The following is a 12936-nucleotide window of genomic DNA, read 5'->3' as shown; positions in this document are numbered from 1 at the left end:
AATAGGGGCGTTACATTTGCGGTTTTCCAATCCGCTGGGACTGCCCCAGAATCCAGGGAATTTTGGTAGATTCAACCACTATCTCTGCAGCCACTTCCTTTAAGACCCAAGGATGTAAGCCATCGGGTCCAGGGGACTTGTCCGCCTTTAGTCCCATTATTTTATTCTTTAGTGATAGTGATTGTATTATGTTTCTCCCTCCCTATCGCCCCTTGATTATCCACTATCGGGATGTTTTTAGTGTCTTCTACCGTGAAGACCGATACAAAATATTTGTTCAACGTCTCTGCCATTTCCCTGTTCCCCATTATTAATTCCCCAGTCTCAACCTATAGGGGAACAACATTTAGTTTAGCCACTCTTTTCCTTTTTATATACTCTTATTAACTCTTTTTATATTTCATGCTAGTTTACTCTCATAATCTATCTTCCATCTCTTTATTATTTTTTTAGTCGTTCTTTGCTGGCTTTTAAAAGTTTCCCAATCCTCTGGCCTCCCACTAGTCTTGGCCACATTGTATGCCCTTGGTTTCAATTTGATACCAACCCTTATTTCCTTTGTTAGCCATGGATGGTTAACTTCTCTTACAGCATTTCCTTTTCACTGGGAAATATCTCCTTAAATGTCTGCAACTGCTCATCAACTGTCCCATACTTTAATCTATTTTCCCAGTCCACTTTAGCCAATATTATCTTCATACCTTTGTAACCTCCTTTATTTAAGCTGAGGACACTGGTTTCTAAGAACATAAGAACATAAGAATTAGGAACAGGAGTAGGCCATCTAGCCCCTCGAGCCTGCTCCCCCATTCAATAAGATCATGGCTGATCTGGTCGTGGACTCAGCTCCACTTACCCGCCCTCTTCCCGTAACCCTTAATTCCCTTATTGGTTAAAAATCTATCTATCTTTGACTTGAAAACATTCAATGAGCCAGCCTCAACTGCTTCCTTGGGCAGAGAATTCCACAGATTCACAACCCTCTGGGAGAAGAAATTCTTTCTCAATTCGGTTTTAAATTGGCTCCTCCGTATTTTGAGGCTGTGCCCCCTAGTTCTAGTCTCCCCTACCAATGGAAACAACCTCTCTGCCTCTATCTTGTCTATCCCTTTCATGATTTTAAATGTTTTTATAAGATCACCCCTCATCCTTCTGAACTCCAAGGAGTAAAGACCCAGTCTACTCAATCTATCATCATAAGGTAACCCCCTCATTTCTGGAATTAGCCTAGTGAATCGTCTCTGTATCCCTTCCAAAGCTAGTATATCCTTCCTTAAGTAAGGTGACCAAAACTGCACGCAGTACTCCAGGTGCGGCCTTACCAATACCTTATACAGTTGCAGCAAGACCTCCTTGCTTTTGTACTCTATCCCTCTCGCAATGAAGGCCAACATTCCATTTGCCTTCCTGATTACCTGCTGCACCTGCAAACTAACCTTTTGGGATTCATGCACAAGGACCCCCTGCACCACAGCATGTTGTAATTTCTCCCCATTCAAATAATATTCCCTTTTAATGTTTTTTTCCCAAGGTGGATGACCTCACACTTTCCGACATTGTATTCCATCTGCCAAACCTTAGCCCATTCGCTTAACCTATCTAAATCTCCTTGCAGCCTCTCTGAGTCCTCTACACAACCCGCTTTCCCACTAATCTTTGTGTCATCTGCAAATTTTGTTGCACTACACTCTGTCCCCTCTTCTAGGTCATCTATGTATATTGTAAACAGTTGTGGTCCCAGCACTGATCCCTGTGGCACACCACTAACCACTGATTTCCAACCGGAAAAGGACCCATTTATCCCGACTCTCTGCTTTCTGTTCGCCAGCCAATTCTCTATCCATGCTAATACATTTCCTTTGACTCCGTGTACCTTTATCTTCTGCAGTAACCTTTTGTGTTTGAGATCCAACTTTCTCACCCTCCAACTGAACTTGAAATTCAAACATGTTATGGTCACTCATTCCTAGAGGATCCTTTACCAGGAGATCGTTTATTAATCATGTCTCATTACACAGTACCAGATCTAAGAACGCGTGTTCCCTGGTTGGTTTCCCAACATACTGTTCAAGGAAACTATTCCGGATACACTCTACGAACTCTTGCTCAAGGCTACCCTGGCCAATTTGCTTTGTCCAATCAATATGAAGGTTAAAATCGCCCATGATTATTGCCTCCATTATTTCTTGATTTATACTCCATCCAACAGTGTAGCTACTGTTAGGGGGTCTATAGACTACACCCACCAGTGACTTTTTCCCCTTATTATTCCTTATCTTCATCCAAACTGATTCAATATCTTGATTTTCTGAGCCAATATCGTTTCTCGCTAACACACTACGCATTAATCTCATCCTTAATTAACAGTGCTTTTCCTTTTCCTTTCTGTCAAATACCCCTGAATATTTAGTTCCCATGAATATTTAGGTCACCTTGCAACCACATCTCTGTAATGGCTATCAGGCCATACCCATTTGTATCTATTTGTGCTGTCAACTCATCTATTTTGTCACGAATGCTGCGTGCATTCAGATAAAGAGCTTTTAAATTTGTTTTTTTTACCATTTTTTCCTGCTTTGACCCCACTTTTTGATTCACTGGTATGTTTATACATTCTGTCCCTTCCTGGCACGCTCTGGTTTTCATTTCCCCCAGTGCTACCCTGCTCTATTGCCTTCTCCTTATTCTTTGATGTTTTATATTTTCGTTCACCTGAAACCTGCCCTCCCTCTAATTAGTTTAAAGCCCTCTCTACAGCCCTAGCTACTTGATTCGCCAGGACCCTAGTCCCAGCACGGTCTAAGTGGAGCCCGTCCCAATGGAACAGCTCCCTCTTACCCCAGTACTGGTGCCAGTGTCCCACGAACCAAAACCCATTTCTCCCACACCAGTATTTGAGCCACGTGTTTAACTCTCTGATCATATTTACCCTATGCAAATTTGCTTGTGGCTCAGGTTGTAATCCAGAGATTATTACCATTGTGGTTCTGCTTTTTAATTTGGCCCCTAGCTGCTCATACTCCCTCAGTAGAACCTCTGTCTTTGTCCTATTTGTGTCATTGGTACCCACATTGACCACAGCAACTGGATCTTCCCCCTCCTACTCCAAGTTCCTCTCCAGCCCTGAGGAGATGTCCTTAACCCTGGCACTGGGCAGGCAACACAGCCTTCGGGACTCACGCTCTCAACTGCAGAGAACAGTATCTATCCCCCTAATGATACTGTTCCCTACCACTACAATGTTTCTTTTTACTCCCCCCACTTGAATGGCCCCCTGTACCACGGGGCTGTGGTCAGTTTGCTCATCCTCCCTGTAGTCTCTGCTCTCGTCCACACAGGGAGTAAGAGTCTTAAACCTGTTGGACAAGAGCAAGGGCCGAGGCTCCTCCATCACTACATCTTGGGTCCCCATACCTGCCTCGCTTGTAGTCACACCCTCCTGTCCCTGACCACGGATCGAATTTGAATTAATTAATCTAATTGATGTGACTAGTTCCTAGATCGCCCAGGTAACTCTCCCACTCCCTGACGTGTCGTAGTGTCTGCAGCTTGGATTCCAGTTCATCAACGCGGATCCAAAGTTCCTCAAGCTGCAGACACTTGCTGCAAATGTGGTTGCCGTAGACCTCAGTGGTGTGCACCAGCTTCCACATGTTGCAGCTGTGACACATTGCCTGCTCTGCCATCTATAATGTGTTTAATTAATTAGATTTAGTATTTAATCCCAGCCCCTAATTAAAGGCCCTTAATTTAAGCAAGAAAAGAGAGAAAAACTCACCAACCAATCACTTCCCTGCTTTCCTGTGACGTTGAATGTTGTCGCCCTGTTTTCCTTTGTCGCCCTCTCTTACCTGCTTGCGCTGCTCCCACTCTCTCTCTCTCTCTCTCTCTGCCCCACTCTATCTCCTTCCCCATCTCTCTCTCCCCCAGTGTCTCTCTCTCTGTCCCAATCTCACTCTCTCTCCCCCCAGTCTCTCACTCCCCAGTCTCTCTCTCTCCCCCTTCCCGACTCTCTCTCTCCAGTCTCTCTCTCTCCCTCCCCCCAGTCCCTCTCTCTCTCCCCCTCAGTCTCTCTCTCCCCCAGTCTGTCTCATTCCCCAGTCTCTCTCTCTCTCTGCCCCACTCTCTCTCTCTCTCTCTGCACCCCCCCTTCTCGCGCTCTCTGCCCCACTCTCTCTCTCTCTCTGCCCCACTCTCTCTCTCCAGTGTCGCTCTTTTCTCTCCACAGTCTCTCTCTATCTCTCTCCCTCCCTTCCCTGGCAATAATCTTCCAATCCTCCTCAAAAACAGGGGTGGTGTTAGAGGATTGGAGAATTGCAAATGTTACACCCTTGTTCAAAAAAGGGTGTGAAGATAAACCTGGCAACTACAGGCCGGTCAGTTTAACCTCAGTAGTGGGGAAGCTTTTAGAAACAATAATCAGGGACAAAATTAACAGTCACTTGGACAAGTGTGGTATACATGGATTTCCAAAAGGCGTTTGATAAAATGCCACATAATTGGTTTGCCAGCAAAGTTGAAGCCCATGGGACAATGGCAGCATGGATATGAAATTGGCTAAATGACAGGAAAGAGAGAGTAGTGGTGAACAGTTGTTTTTCGGACTGGAGGAAGGTATACAGTGGTGTGCCCCAGGGGTCGGTACTGGGACCACTGCTTTTCTTGATATATATTAATGTCTTGGATCTGGGTGTACAGGGCACAATTTCAAAATGTGCAGGTGACACAAAACTGGGAAATATCGTTAACAGTGAGGAGGATAGTGATGTACTTCAAGAGGACATAGGCTGGTGGAATGGGCGGACACGTGGCAGAGGAAATTTAGCGCAGAAAATTGTGAAGTGATATATTTTGGTAGAAAGATTGAGGAGAGGAAATATAAACTAAAGGTTACAATCTAAAGGGTACAATCCATGAAGATAGAGACCTAGGAGTATATGTGCACAAATCGTTGAAGGTGGCAGGGCAGGTTGAGAAAGTGGTTAAAAAAGCATACGGGAACCTGGGCTTCATGAATAGAGGTACAGAGTACAAAAGCATGGAAAATATGATGAACGTGTATAAAACACTGGTTTGGCCTCAACTGGGATGTTGTGTCCAATTCTGGGCACCGAAATTTAGGAAGGATGTGCTTTGTGTAACAGGTAGATATTAATTTTATTGCCCATAAATTAATCTAGGTCAATTAAGTAGTAAAGAAACTAAACTGTAAATACAAATGTAATTAAATAGAACAAGGTCATATATAGGGATGGCAGTGCAGGTGATGTGCCACAACTGCAGCATGTGGGGGTTTGTGGAGAGCATTGTGATTCTGGACAACTACATCTGCAGTAAGTGGCTGCATCTGGAGGAACTTCAACTCAGAGTTGTTGAGCTGGAGTCTGAGGTGCAGACATTGCGGGGCATCAGAGAGGGGGACAGTTACCCAGACACTTTGTTCCAGGAGGCAGTAACATTATTAGGTTAGTTAGTGGTACAGGTCTGATTAGTGTTCAGGGACAGGAGGGTGTGACTGCAACTCAGGCAGGTAAGGGGACCCCAGGTACAGTGCTGGAGGAGTCTTTGTATTTGTCCTTATCCAACAGGTATGAGATTCATGCTGCCTATGTGGATGTGGGAAAAACCTGCAGGATGGATGAGCAAGCTAATCATGGCACCGTGGTGCAGGAGGCCATTCAATTGGGGGGAATGAAAGGGAATGTAGTTGTGGTAGGGGACAGTATAGTCAGAGGGATAGATGCTGTTCTCTGCAACTGTGACTAGGAGTTCCGAAGGTTGTGTTGCCTGCCCGATGCCAGGGTTAAGGACATCTCCCGGCGCTGGAGAAGAATTTGGAATGGGGTGGGAAGGATCCAGTTGTCGGGTCCATGTAGGAATCAATGAAATAGGTAGAACTAGGAATGAGGTTCTGCTGTGAGAGTTTGAGGAGTTGGGGTCCAGACTAAAAAGCAGACCTTCAAAGGTAATAATCTCTTGATTGTTACCTGAGCCACACGCCAATTCGCATAGGGATAAGCAGATTAGAAGATTAAATGCATGGCTCAAAGGGAGGCTGGGGTTTTGCTTCCTAGCACCAGTACTGGGGAAAGAGGGAGCTGTTCCATTGAGATGGGCTCCACTTAAACCAGGCTGGGACTAGTGTCCTGGCGTATCCGAATAACTAGGCTTTAAACTAATGAAGGAGGGTGGGAAGATTTAGGAAAGAGTACATTTAAAAGCAACAAGAGAAAGGTTAAGGCTCTAGAGCAGAGTTTTGGGTAAACATAAGCAGAGTGGGTCAGGAAGGGACAGAGAGAGCAACAAAGGCCATGACTGGCTAAGGTGACATCAAGGAAAAATAGAAAAAAGTGAAAGCTAAAGGCACTATATCGGAATGCGCGGCGTAGCATTTGCAACATAATAGATTAATTAATAGCTTAGATAGAAATTAATAGGTTTGATCTAATTGCCATTACAGAGTCATGATTGCAAAGTGACCAAGGTTGGGAATTAAATATTCCAGGATACTTAACTTTTGGAAGAGATAATCAAAATGGAAAAGGAGGAGGGCCCTGATAATAAAGAATGGGATAAAGACAGTAGAGGGAAAGGCTCTTAGGTCCTAAAATCAAGAAGTAGACTCAGTTTGGGTGGAGCTAAGAAACAGTAAGGGGTAGAAAACATTGGGGAGAGTTGTTTATAGGACCCAAACAGTAGCTATAATATAGGGCAGAGTATAAATCAGGAATTAGAGATGCATGTAACAAGGGTAATACAGTAATCATAGGGGAATTTGCAGTAATAGCGTGGAGGACGAATTCATGGAATGTATACAAGATGGTTTTCTGGATCAGTATGTTGAGGAACCAACTTGGGAACAGGCTACTTCAGATCTAGTATTGTGCAATGCGAAAGGATTAATTAATAAGCTTGTAGTAAAGGGGCACTTAGGGAATAGTGGCCATAATATGACAGCATTTTAAATTAAGTTTGAAAGTGATTTAGTTAAATATGAAACTAGGGTCTTAAATCTAAACAAAGCAAACTATCTAGATATGAGTGGAGAGGTAGATTGGGAAACTACATTAAAAGGTATGACGGTGGACAAGCAATAGCTAATATTTAAAGAATTAATACATAATTTACAACAAATCTACATTCCTTTAAGGCACAAAAACCCCACAGGAAAAGTGGTTCCAACCATGGCTAACAAGAAAAGTTAAAGATAGTATTAGATCAAAGGTAGAGGCTTATAATTTTGCCAAAAAGAGCAGTAAGCCTGAGGATTGGGTGGATTTTAGAATTCAGCAAAGGAGGACCAAGAAATTGATGAAGAAAGGGAAAATAGAATATGAGAGTAAACTAGCGAGAGACATAAAAAACAGACTGTAAAAGCTTCTATAGGTATGTAAAAAGGAAAAGATTAGCGAAAGTAAATGTGGGTTCCTTATAGGCTGAGACAGGAGAAATTATAATGGGGAATAAGGAAATGGCAGAGAAATTAAACAAATACTTTGTGTCTGTCTTCACGAAAGAAGATGCAAAAAACTCTCGGAAATAGTGGAGAACCAAGGGTCTAGCGAGAATGAGGAACTGAAAGAAGTTAGTATTAGTAAAAAAAAATAGTACTGGAGAAATTAATGGGACTGAAAACCGATAAATTCCCTAGACCTGATGGCCTACATTCTAGGGTTTTGAAAGAGGTGGCTATAAAGATAGTGGATGCATTGGTTGCCATCTTCCAAAATTCCAGATACTAGAATGGTTCCCGCAGATTGGAAAGTAGCAAATGTAACCCCACTATTTAAGAAAGGAGGGAGAGAGAAAATGGGGAACTACAGACCAGTTAGCCTAACATCAGTACAGGTTGGACCTCTCTGGTCCGGCACCCTTGGGATCTGACCGGTGCCGGAACAGAGAATTTTCTGAACCACGGGAGGTCATGCCGAGCCTATGCTTACCGGTACCTGTAGACAGCGCCCAGGGTCCTGAACGCCTCCACCACACTCCGATTCAGGCTCAAGCTGCGAAACTCGGCTCTCGCTCTCTCTCTGTTCATGTAAGCACGGGAAACTGGGATGCCACCCACACAAAGCGGCAGTTGCGCACTGATCACAGAGTCAGGAAGTGTGGGAACCCGATGCCAATGCCGAAGCCGAACCACGGATTTTTTCAGACCAGAGAGGTCCAACCTGTACTGATGTCAGGCTAACTCGTCTGTAGTTCCCCGTTTTCTCTCCCCTTCCTTTCTTAAATAGTGGGGGAGGAGGGGAAATGCAAGAATCCATTATTACGGACGTGGTAAAAGGGCACTTAGAAAATCATAATGAAAAGGCAGAGTCAACACGGATTTATGAAAGGGAAATCATGTTTGACAAATCTGTTAGAGTTTTTTGAGGTTATAACTAGCAGAATAGATAAGGGGGAACCAGTGGATGTGGTGTATTTGGATTTTCATAAGGCATTCAATAAGGTGCCACACAAGAGGTTATTAAACAAAATCGGGGCTCATAGGTTTGGGGGTAATATACTAGCATGGATTGAGAATTGGTTAACGGAGAGAAAACAGAGAGTAGGAATAAACAGGTCACTTTCAGGTTGGCAGGCTGTAACTAGTGGGGTACTGCAAGGATCGGTGCTTGGGCCTCAGCTATTCACAATCTATATCAATGATCTGGCTGAGGGGACCAAATGTAATATATCCAAGTTTGCTGATGATACAAAGCTGGGTGGGAATGTAAGTTGAGAGGAGGATGCAGAGAGAGTTCAAGGGGCTATAGGCAGGCTAAGTGAGTGGGCAAGAACATGGCAACTGGAATATAATTTGGAGAAATGTGAGTATTGTGTACAGTTTTGGACTTGTTACCTAAGGAAGGATATACTTTCCATTGAGGGGCTGCTACGAAGCTTCACCAGACTGATTCCTGCGAGGGGAGGATTGTCCTATGAGGAGAGATTGAGTAGACTAGGCCTATATTCTCTAGAGTTTAGAAGAATGAGAGGTAATCTCATTGAAATATACACAATTATTACAGGGTTTGACAGGGTGGATGCAGGGAGGATGTTTCCTGTGGCTGGGGAGTTTAGAACCAGAGGTCACAGTCTCAGAATAAGGGATCAGCCATTTAGGACTGAGATGAAGAGAAACTTCTTCACTCAGAGGGTGGTGAATCTTTGGAATTCTCTACCCCAGAGGGCCGTGAATGCTCAGTCTTTGAGTATATTTAAGACAGAGATCGCTAGATTTTTTTTGATATTAAGAGAATCAAGGGATATGGGGATAGTGCAGGAAAGTGGAGTTGAGGTAGAAATCAGCCACGATCTTATTGAATGGCGCAGCAGGCTCGAGGGGCCAAATGGCCTACGCCTGCTCCTATTTCTTATGTTCTTATGTTCTTAGAGAGGGAGCAGAAATGATTTACGAGAATGATTCCAGGGATGAGGGACTTCAGTTTACTCTATCAAAACCATTCATAATTTTGAACACCTTTATTAAATCTCACCTTAACCTTCTTCAAATCATGAGGGGTCTGGACAGAGTAGATAAGAGAGAACTACTCCCAGTGGCAGACGGGTTGAGAACCAGAGGACACAGATTTAAAGTGATTGGCAAAACAACAAAGGCGACATGAGGAAAAACTTCTTTGCACAGCGAGTGTTTAGGATCTGGAATGCACTGCCTGAATGGGTGGTGGAGGCAGACTCAAACACTGCTTTCAAAGGGAATTGGATAAGTACCTGAGAGGAAAAAAAATTGCAGGGTTACGGGGAAAGGACTGGGGAGTGGGACTAGATGAGGTGCTCTAGCAGAGAGCCGGCAGGGGCTCGATGGGCCGAATGGCCTTTTTACGTGCTATAACCATTCTGTGATTCTATGATATTATGGGCTAGAATTTCCCCTCCAATCGTTGGCGCCGGATCCTCAGCGGTATTCCGGCGGTTGCGTCTTTTCAACCGCTGGAGTACCGCGGTTTCCTTAATGTTGGCTGTGGCAAAGCCGAGTGATAGCAGACTGGAGTGGGCGGCGAGAAAGGGAGAAAAGTCGGCGATCTCCTTACTTTTAGTAAGGGAAGCAGAACCACTGCAGAAAACAGCCGGAAAATCTTCTCTGCGCATGCGCGGTCATTCTCCCGCGATTTCGGGGTCAAGGGTGACCCTGCACATGCACAGAGAAGAGTAGGACAGCACTGCACATCTTGAAGCTGCAGAGGTTGGTTGAGGTCAGTGAGAGAGGAGCTGTGAGAGGATTTGTGAGGTGTTTTGAGGATACATTGATTATATTCAGTGTATTTACAATTATATCAATAATATAAAATAATATAATAATAATTATTAATAATAATAGATCTTAAACTATTAAAAACTAATAGTAATAATAATTATTAATAATAATAGATATTAAACTATTAAAAAATAATCGTAATAATAATAAATTATTAATTAATTAAATTCAAATATTTATATATTATAAATAAATATCAACAAAGTGGAAAATCAAGCTATGGCAGTGGAAAGGGTGTTAGCTGGGTGGAAAAGGGCCACTCGTTTCTCGGAGGAAGCCCAGGAGTCATTGGTGGGCAAAGTGGAGGGCCATTGGAATGAGTTAACACGGGGTGGGCGAGGGAAACCATCACCGTTCGTGTATCAGAGGTTATGGTGAGAGATCACTGAGGCGGTGTCCTCCGTCGCACCCGTGATGCGGGCGCCGAACCAGTGCCGCAAACGGCGGAATGACATCGTTGGGTCTACGAGAGTAAGTACTAACTTTTATCATGTATTGACGGTTTACTCTTAAGTAGTGACATGTTTTATTATGTTGCAAAGCTTGATGTCATTTTTATTTCCCATCCTTGATCTCATTGTCTTAGTCCTCTATATGTTCACGTGTTCATCATGCAACACTTGCGTGCTAACAAAACTTAAATTGTGCATTCGTTGGCGAAGACTGGGGATGGTTAATTGGGGATGTGAACCTATATATTGTGTATGTATGTATGTATGTGTATGTTCTGTGTTAGTAGCTGTCAAATTAGTTTACACATATTTTTTGTCCCCTTTGCAGAAAAAGTTAGCCGGCAATAAGGCGGAGTTCCACAAAACGGGCAGTGGTCTGTCGAAGACTATTCCTTTGACGGACCTCGAGGAACATGCTGCAGCCCTGACAGGAGTGTACGATCGCACTGCCACGTGTATTGGTGTCGAACCAGTTGTCCCGGAGGGTAAGTCTGCATAATGCCTGGACTGTACTGTGGTCATGTAATTCGATCTTATGGCAATATAATGTAGAATGCAATGTAATGCTGGGAACAAGACATGTTATTAGTTGTGACATGATTTATTGGTTGATCACACTGTGCCACTTGGAAAGCAAACTGTTTGGGACTCAAGTTTTGTTCCGTCATGTACTTTCTCTCTACTTTGCTTATGATAGTTTCATGTAATGATTCTCGGGAAAAAATGTTTGTTCTCCACATAAGCCTGCGCAAAGTGAATTGCTCTGAAGTTACCTCTGACCCCTCCCCTCTCCTGCCGCCAACCATTAATGTTGTGTTTTTACAGTTGCCCAGGTGGAGCCGCCTGCCCCTCCCAGAGAGGAGTCATTGCAGGATAGAACAAATGAAGAGATTGTGGAAGAGACGGAGGAGGTGGTGCTGCAGCAGCTGGAGAAGACCACTCCTCAAAGCGTTATAATGGTGGTGGTGCAGGAGGAGGGAGGGATGGCGAGACTTGAAGGGTCCTTTCTACTGGCGGCCACCGGTTCCTCGTCGGAGGGATTCCAGTCCAAGGAAGCGGGATCAAGCGGAATGCAACGGCGCGCACCGACCCCCATGGTGAACCCGCGGTGGCTGATCTGCCAAAGTAGGAAAGCTGCGCAACAGGCAGATGCAAGCCCGGACATGGTGGGACTGTCCAGGATGAACATCGACTTGATTCAAGAGCTTCTCCAGGCCATTCGGAGGACATGGCGGAGCTGATTGCCGCGGTGAGACCGCAAATGCCAATGCTATGCGGCAATCGATGGTCATGGGATATGGCACTGCACCCCAAGGTGCCATGCCACCAATGATGACAGCACCTGATCGTCAGGAGGAACTAGTTTCTTCCGACTTTGAAGATGGGTGCTCAGCACCCCCAGCTTCTCCAGAACCCCCACACATAGCACTGCCATTGTCGCCGCCCCCCCCACCCCGCACTTAGCAGACACGCTTGAGGTGCCTTGCTGCTGCACAACGTACTGGTCCCGACGTGGGCAGGCCCAGGGATATTGATAGCGGAAGGAGGAGGAGGGGTCAGGGCCAAGGGTCAGGGGGGGATTGGGGAGGAAAGGCGTTGGGAAAGGTGGCCACAGATAGAACTGTGGGAGGGTGCAGGATCTTTTGAATGCTGTTTATACTGTTGTTGATGTTGTTGCTGTTGTTGCTGTTTGTTGTTCATAATTTTTTTTTGTACAAATTTTCAATCATAACAATTATGTTATTTTATTACATTGTTAAAGTTTAATACAAATTACAAGTTTTATATAACATTTTATTCAACGAAACCATTCTTGCATTGTGTCTCACTCACTTCTGGGAAGGGGAAAATATGTCCCACATGACAACTTTTAGGAAACATAACTTTAAATGTGTGATTGCCGATGTCCCATCCTCACAGGTGTATACATTACAGTTGTGACGCCTGCTACAGTTGAATAGCCACACGACCACACTGTCACGTCACGTGAAGAATGGTTACTTGGATGAGGCCCCAGTGCGTGGACACAACCCCTCCCCCTCCAATCCCCCACCCCACCCCTCCCCCTCAACCCTGCTACATCCAGCATCAGTAAAGCGGGGGGGCGGGGGGGTGGAGAAAATTTCCAGCAAATAATTCATGTTCAGCAATGAATAGCTCAGTGGGCTGACTCCAATGGCTTTTTCCTGAGTGGTGTTACATATGTTACAAAATCCCTTT

This window comes from Pristiophorus japonicus, chromosome 9 (genome assembly GCF_044704955.1).
Source record: "Pristiophorus japonicus isolate sPriJap1 chromosome 9, sPriJap1.hap1, whole genome shotgun sequence".
Lineage (NCBI taxonomy): Eukaryota > Metazoa > Chordata > Chondrichthyes > Pristiophoridae > Pristiophorus > Pristiophorus japonicus.
This window is presented reverse-complemented; position numbering follows the sequence as displayed.